We start from the raw sequence: 6,275 nt of genomic DNA on the forward strand, positions 1-6,275 counted from the left end.
AACACAGTGTTCCAATGGTTATGTTTTTAGTTTTTTACTTTACATTTTTCTGTGCATACAAGTTACAGGGATCAGCAAGGAACCATACTTAAACATCAAACATTAATTTCACATTTTCAAGGTAACACTGTAATATCATTACATAGTATGATGTGCTTTCTCCTGATCTATAACACAAAACACAAATGTAAATGGTCCTTCTCCTCCTAAATATTTGTTTAAAACAATTGAAACAACAAGGACCCTTAGAGAAAATGCAATGAAATAAAATATAAGAGAAAAAAGAAAAGCAGTTCTTTTACTTCAAATACATCAGGTATTAAACACTTTTTTATACATACAACAGGTTTTCACATTTCAGCATTTATGTCTTACTCACAGCAGAGGGTATGCTGCATAGGATGCCTGAACCTAGCCCCAAAATGTCCATGTTTGAGCTTAGAATTAGTTTCAATAACTCATACCTACTGGATACTTCTGTGCCACACACTTTACAATCGCCACATTCCCAAGACTCACATACCTAAAAGTAAAAAAAAAGAATGTGAGAACATTAACACTTTTACCAAGTAAGTGAACAAGTACACTTTTGTGTATGAACACACTATATTTAGTTAAATAAAACAACACTTACTGTAATGAAGTGAGTGCCCCAAACTGGAGACATGTGGAAAGTCACAATGATGAGGTCTCTGAAATAGTAAAGATGACATATGATTTGAGTTTTTAATGAAATCACAACTTTGCAACCTTTTGTATACTTGCATAACTAAATGTCAAAAGAGAGAAAAGATGAACACTTTAAATGAAGTGAAGGAAATTAAACGAGTTAAGTTTACGTATATTACAAATATATAATATATATATATATATATATATATATATATATATATATATATATATATATATACACACACACACACACATACATACATACATACATATACACACACACACCGTTAGTGACTGACCTTCTATGTGGAATGATGTCACTACAATGCTTCTGTAAAATTAGAAACAACATAAAAATGATCCTAACATGACATGATCCTACATGTTTTTACATGTTAGTGTCGAGTGTGTTTTTGTCGAGTTGTTGAAACCCCAGTCTGCATTGAAATTTTTGTCTGGGAGAGACCTCGTTGATGCAGTAGAACTACTGTGACGAAGCGCCCCGAGGATCAATCGGCGTCGCGCCTGGCAACCAACGCCGTGGACCTGGCTGCACCCATCACCGGCTGATCGGTCACATCTGCAGCTCATCCCGGCCTGGCTATAAAGCCACACGTGGCATAGCAGAAGATGAGCATCGACTCATTGTGTCTCAGATAGCCGCGTGTGACCGATCGGCCCACAGAGCACCCACGGATTCACTGCAACACAGAGGGAAAAGGATGGAGCACCCACTCGACGCACCCACTTCATCCTTTCATTCACTTTGTAAATAAACCTTGTGTCGTGTTGCTGTGCTCAATCTTGTCATGACTTGAAACTGTCTTTCACAACCTTGGTAGCAGAGTTGGGCTGTTCCTCACCCAGTTTTAAGCCTCCTACAAAGCTGTTTCTGTTTCAGTTCATGACTTCAGTTCAGTTTCAATCTTTGTGTGACATTGATGATCATTAGCACTTGTTTGGTATAATTGGTTGATCATATACCTGATATAGTCAGGTGTATGATCAACCAATTATACCCAATATAACCAATTATACACAGTCAGGAATTTTGTAGGTTTATAGAACCTACAAAATCCCTGACTGTGTACTTCTAAGAAATTATGCTGGTTTGAAGGCAAAAAAGGTAGTAACACCAAATATTGATTTGAAGTAGATTTTTCTTTGTTCACTCAAAAACAAACAATCCTTATTTATATTTCTGAAAGCATCTGCATAAAACTTTTGCACATTACTGTATGTATGTGTATATATATATATATATATATATATATATATATATATATATATATAGAGAGAGAGAGAGAGAGAGAGAGAGAGAGGTATTCTTACCTGCTTTAACATATTTTAGGCTGAGGTTACCATGGTAAATTCCATGTTTGTTATATAACGTCTTTTACCAAGGTAACTTAAGCCTGTTGAGATAGATATACATCTTGTATGTTTTGTATGGTTACATGATGTGATCAAGTTCGTTACAATGCAAGGCAAATTTAGCAGTTTTCTATGTCCATTCAGAGTCCGCCTCATCTGAAGTCCTCTCAAGGGCTGGCATCATCTGAAGTCTTCATAAGAGACTGGATACAGTCAGCAGGAGCAATCTATAGGTTACATCAAAATGTGATGTAATCAAACATGGGAACTCACTTTTCACGACAAACAAGGAACGACTTGTCAAACTTGTCATTGTGAGGGTGATCTCTCATTACAGGGTGTCTTCAGGTGGTTATTGTTCTAGAGAAGAAGAAAAAAAAACACAAGAGAAATGGTTAAGTGACTCGGGAGGCGGAAAAATAATAAAGATATATTTGGAAGAATGTTTTTCAGAAAAAATAAAGTAGGAATATTGACAGAATTCACAAGAGCACTTAGATATTACCTCTCAATAAAAGAGAAATTCAATAACATTCAATTCCATGTACAATATTATGCGCTAATCGGGGTTGCACCCGGTAACTACAGGTTTTAGAATAAAGTCACACAATGAAATAGTGACAAGGACATCAGACCATCAAATAACAAATAATATACAAAAATAAACCTTTCAAATACAACAGGAATGAAAGATTCATTAGAAAAGAATCATTATAAAATTGTTTTGACTCTTATAGTCCTTTCGGTTCAAAGATTCAGTTTGGTAAACTTGATTCATTCGATTCAGTTATAACTATTCAGTTCAAATAGTTCGGTTCAATAAGTCAATTCAGAAGAATGGTTCGGTTCAGTTCAACATCAAAAAGTAGAGAAATAGCTCCGTCTCCACAAAAAATATATATTGCTTTGAGCAATCGCTTGAAGAAAAGAAAAATTTAACTCTCCTACCCCGTTCTGAGATTAAATTATCTCAAGTCAATGCAGGCAACAATACGTTCACACAAGCACATCATAATTATCGTTACACAATATGAACTTTTAGAACTAACATATGCATTACTATTAAACAACAGGCTTCTCTTAACTCGTGAGATATGACATTTAAGAATAAGGAACTGGAGGTTGCTCATACACAGCCATTCATACACATTAGAAAATGTGAACTCAACAAAATCCAAAGAAATAAACTTTTTAACTTATATCTGCTTCTGTTATTTTGCTGCTCGTTTCGTGAATCTCACGGAGAAAAACTAAAATGGCGACTACCATTAGCGGCTAACGTGATGGGCGGGGCTTCTGATCCAATCTAACGCGATTGGATGATGACTGCTATGTCAATCAATTTACTTGACATACAATTAACATACTTTTTATAGATTGTTTTTTAAAAGACTATTCAGTCAAATTTCTTGAACCCTGTTTATTTAAGTAGAATTAATGTATTTTATAGTACAGGGTTAAACAACCTCCAGAGGATGCAGCCTTCCGTATTTACCCACACAATTAAATTCAAAACTTCGGAAACCTGCCCAATCTGGCTACAATATAATATAATAACAACAAATCAAAATCGTTTGATTCGACATCGTGTTTTGGACCCCTTGGACCCATTTGAAAGATTTGGTGATACACTTGTGAAAATCCAGCGTTTAGTTGATCCTAATAAACACTTGTCGTCACAGTTGAAAACACGAACGCTTTCTTCTTCCGCTAGGAGTTCGGCATCATGGCGAATTTGTTTCGGACAGAATGTTAAAGGAATAGTTCAGCCAAAAATTAAAATGGTTTTACTCACCCTGAAGCCGTCCTCGGTGTCATCACTTTCTTTTTCAGACGAACACAGTCTGAGTTGTTTAAAGATTTATCCTAGCTCTCCCAAGCTTGAAAAATATATAGGCAACAGAGATGTATGTTTTTGGACCCTGGCTTTCTCTGTCGTGAAGCTCTGTCACAATCTCCTGCTCTCCGATCTCATTTAAAAATATAAGTATTACTACAATGTAAATGTAATTTGCTTTTCATATGCCAGCAACGTAATATCTGCAATATTTTTAGGAATAAACCTCTGACAGAGACTCCTCTCCTATCAGCCAATCACCGTGCGCATAGTGAGTAAGCGTGCTGACGTCATCCATAGCAACAAGGCCAACGCCGCCCATACTCTTACGGTAAGACTTTTATTTCTTAGTAAAAGTTTGTCTCAGCTTCTTTGTGAACAGGTTTTGAGCGAAAACTGTTTTACTGCTGTCTAGGAGAACTCTTAGTGGTAAGATAAAATGTTTTGAGGACTGTGGAAACCAGACTGAAAATTGTCCAGGCATTATTATATTAAATCGATGCAATATGCTTTAGTTCAAATCGGTTGAGAGGCGAAACAAATCGGGATTCAAATAGGGGGCGGAGTTTATACGAATGTATGTCTGAGCCGGGAACTTACCGTCTTTAGAAAAGTGCAGATGATATTTTCCTTTTCATCTTGCCTCTGTATAACGCATAGGTTCATAAGTGCAGCGCTGTTTTGATTACAGAGAAAAACAAGGAAACGCTTTAAGGCTGAATCAACGTCTCCTTCAGCTTGACAGCTGTTTGTTACATTATTATAGTGTAGATTTTAATTTCACAAAAAATGTGCAGCCTTTTGTACAGGCAATAATAAAAGGGACACATTTGATTTACAACTTTTATTAAATGAATCAAAAACAGAAAACATCATGTCTCATGACGCCATAGCACGCATTCGAATAGAACTCACAGGTTTACAAAAACCTTGACATTCTTACATTCATTGTGGATTTGTTGTAGTGATCAGTGACCTCACAAAGCGATGGGACAGCGAAATACGAAAGTGAGTCCGATGACTGTTGGAGAGGTGTACGATCAACATCTTAGTACACCCCCAAAACCCAGCACCAACACGAGCTTCAACATCCCCCTCTCCCGATGATGAGACCCTGTTGGTGCTGGAATAGGACAGGAAGGAGGAGGAGAAGGGGAGGAGAGAAAGAGTAGGACAGGAAGGAGGAGGAGGAGGAGAAGGAGGAGGGAAGTAGGAGGAGGAGGAGGAGGAGGAGGAGGACAGGAAGGAGGGGAAGGAGTAGGACAGGAAGGAGGGGAGGAGTAGGAGAGGAAGGAAGAGAGTAGGAGGAGAGGAAGGAGGAAAAGCAGGAGAGAGAGGAGGATGAGAGGAAGGAGGCAGAGAGAGTTAAGAAGGAGAGGAAGAGCAAGAAGTGGTGGCAGAGGCTGCGCTCTTTCTTCAGAGCTGCCAAAAAACAGCCTCCAGCTCACAGCTCAGGTCAGGGAGAACAGCAGGAGCAAGATGAGGGAGAGAAGAGGAAGGTGGCATGGGCAGGAAGAAGTAGTGATGGTACACGGCACAACCATGAGAATGCGTTTTGTTTTTAAACAGCTCTACTTTGATCATATAAAAACAAATACCATAAAACACAATATACAAATGTACATCGGCACACATTACACCAAAACCTATTGCGTTATTCTGTCTTTTAACAGACTACATCTTCAGCCGCTACGCCATTGGTGATCAGCTGGGAAAGGCGGTTTTGGCGTGGTGTATGAAGGAGACGTTTGGATGACGATCTTAAAGTAAGTTAATATAAATAAGACATAAACTAGCCAGCAACGGTTTGTCTCATCCTCACCCTTTACTCTCAGCCCTCTTTGTGTTTCTTAAGTTCATTTTTGGTTTTGTTCATCAGGTGGCTGTGAAATATGTCACAAAGACTCAGCACACGGAGTGTATTTTCATCGTAAGTACATGGCACTGTACAAACAATATAAAATATAACATCATCTCACGTTAACATTAGCACAAGTACCTATTTGTCTTCTTCTAGCCCGATCATCCAAACCCTCTTCCGAAAGAGATCGCCCTCACCATCCTGGCCAACAAAGGTCACCGAGTGCCGGAGATAATCAGGCTGCTGGACTGGACGGACCACCCTGACCACTTCGTCCTGGTCCTGGAATGTCCCTCTCCTGCGAGAACCTGGTAGAGTTCGTGAGGCGCCACGGTGGAAGAATCGATGAAGAAAACGCCAGCGCCACATCATGTGGCAGGCGACTCACGCTGCACACAAGTGCTGCCTCCGCAGAGTCTTCCACCGTGACGTCAAACTGGAGAACCTACTGATCAACATCGAGACATCCGAAGTCAAGCTGATTGACTTCGGATGCGGGGACATTCTGGGGACTTCACCCTACAAGTCATA

General features: G+C 39.0%; 1 long non-coding RNA gene across 1 annotated transcript; it reads right to left on the reverse strand.

The window, feature by feature from the left end:
• Window positions 1-432: 432 nt before the first annotated feature.
• LOC122341213 lies at window positions 433-1,079 on the reverse strand. The gene is made up of 3 exons (XR_006250452.1): window positions 972-1,079; window positions 635-692; window positions 433-523 (listed from the first exon to the last, which is right to left on the reverse strand). It is a non-coding gene; the product is annotated as an uncharacterized LOC122341213 (long non-coding RNA).
• Window positions 1,080-6,275: the final 5,196 nt, after the last annotated feature.

Source organism: Puntigrus tetrazona, unplaced genomic scaffold (assembly GCF_018831695.1).
Source record: "Puntigrus tetrazona isolate hp1 unplaced genomic scaffold, ASM1883169v1 S000001170, whole genome shotgun sequence".
Classification (NCBI taxonomy): Eukaryota; Metazoa; Chordata; class Actinopteri; order Cypriniformes; family Cyprinidae; genus Puntigrus; species Puntigrus tetrazona.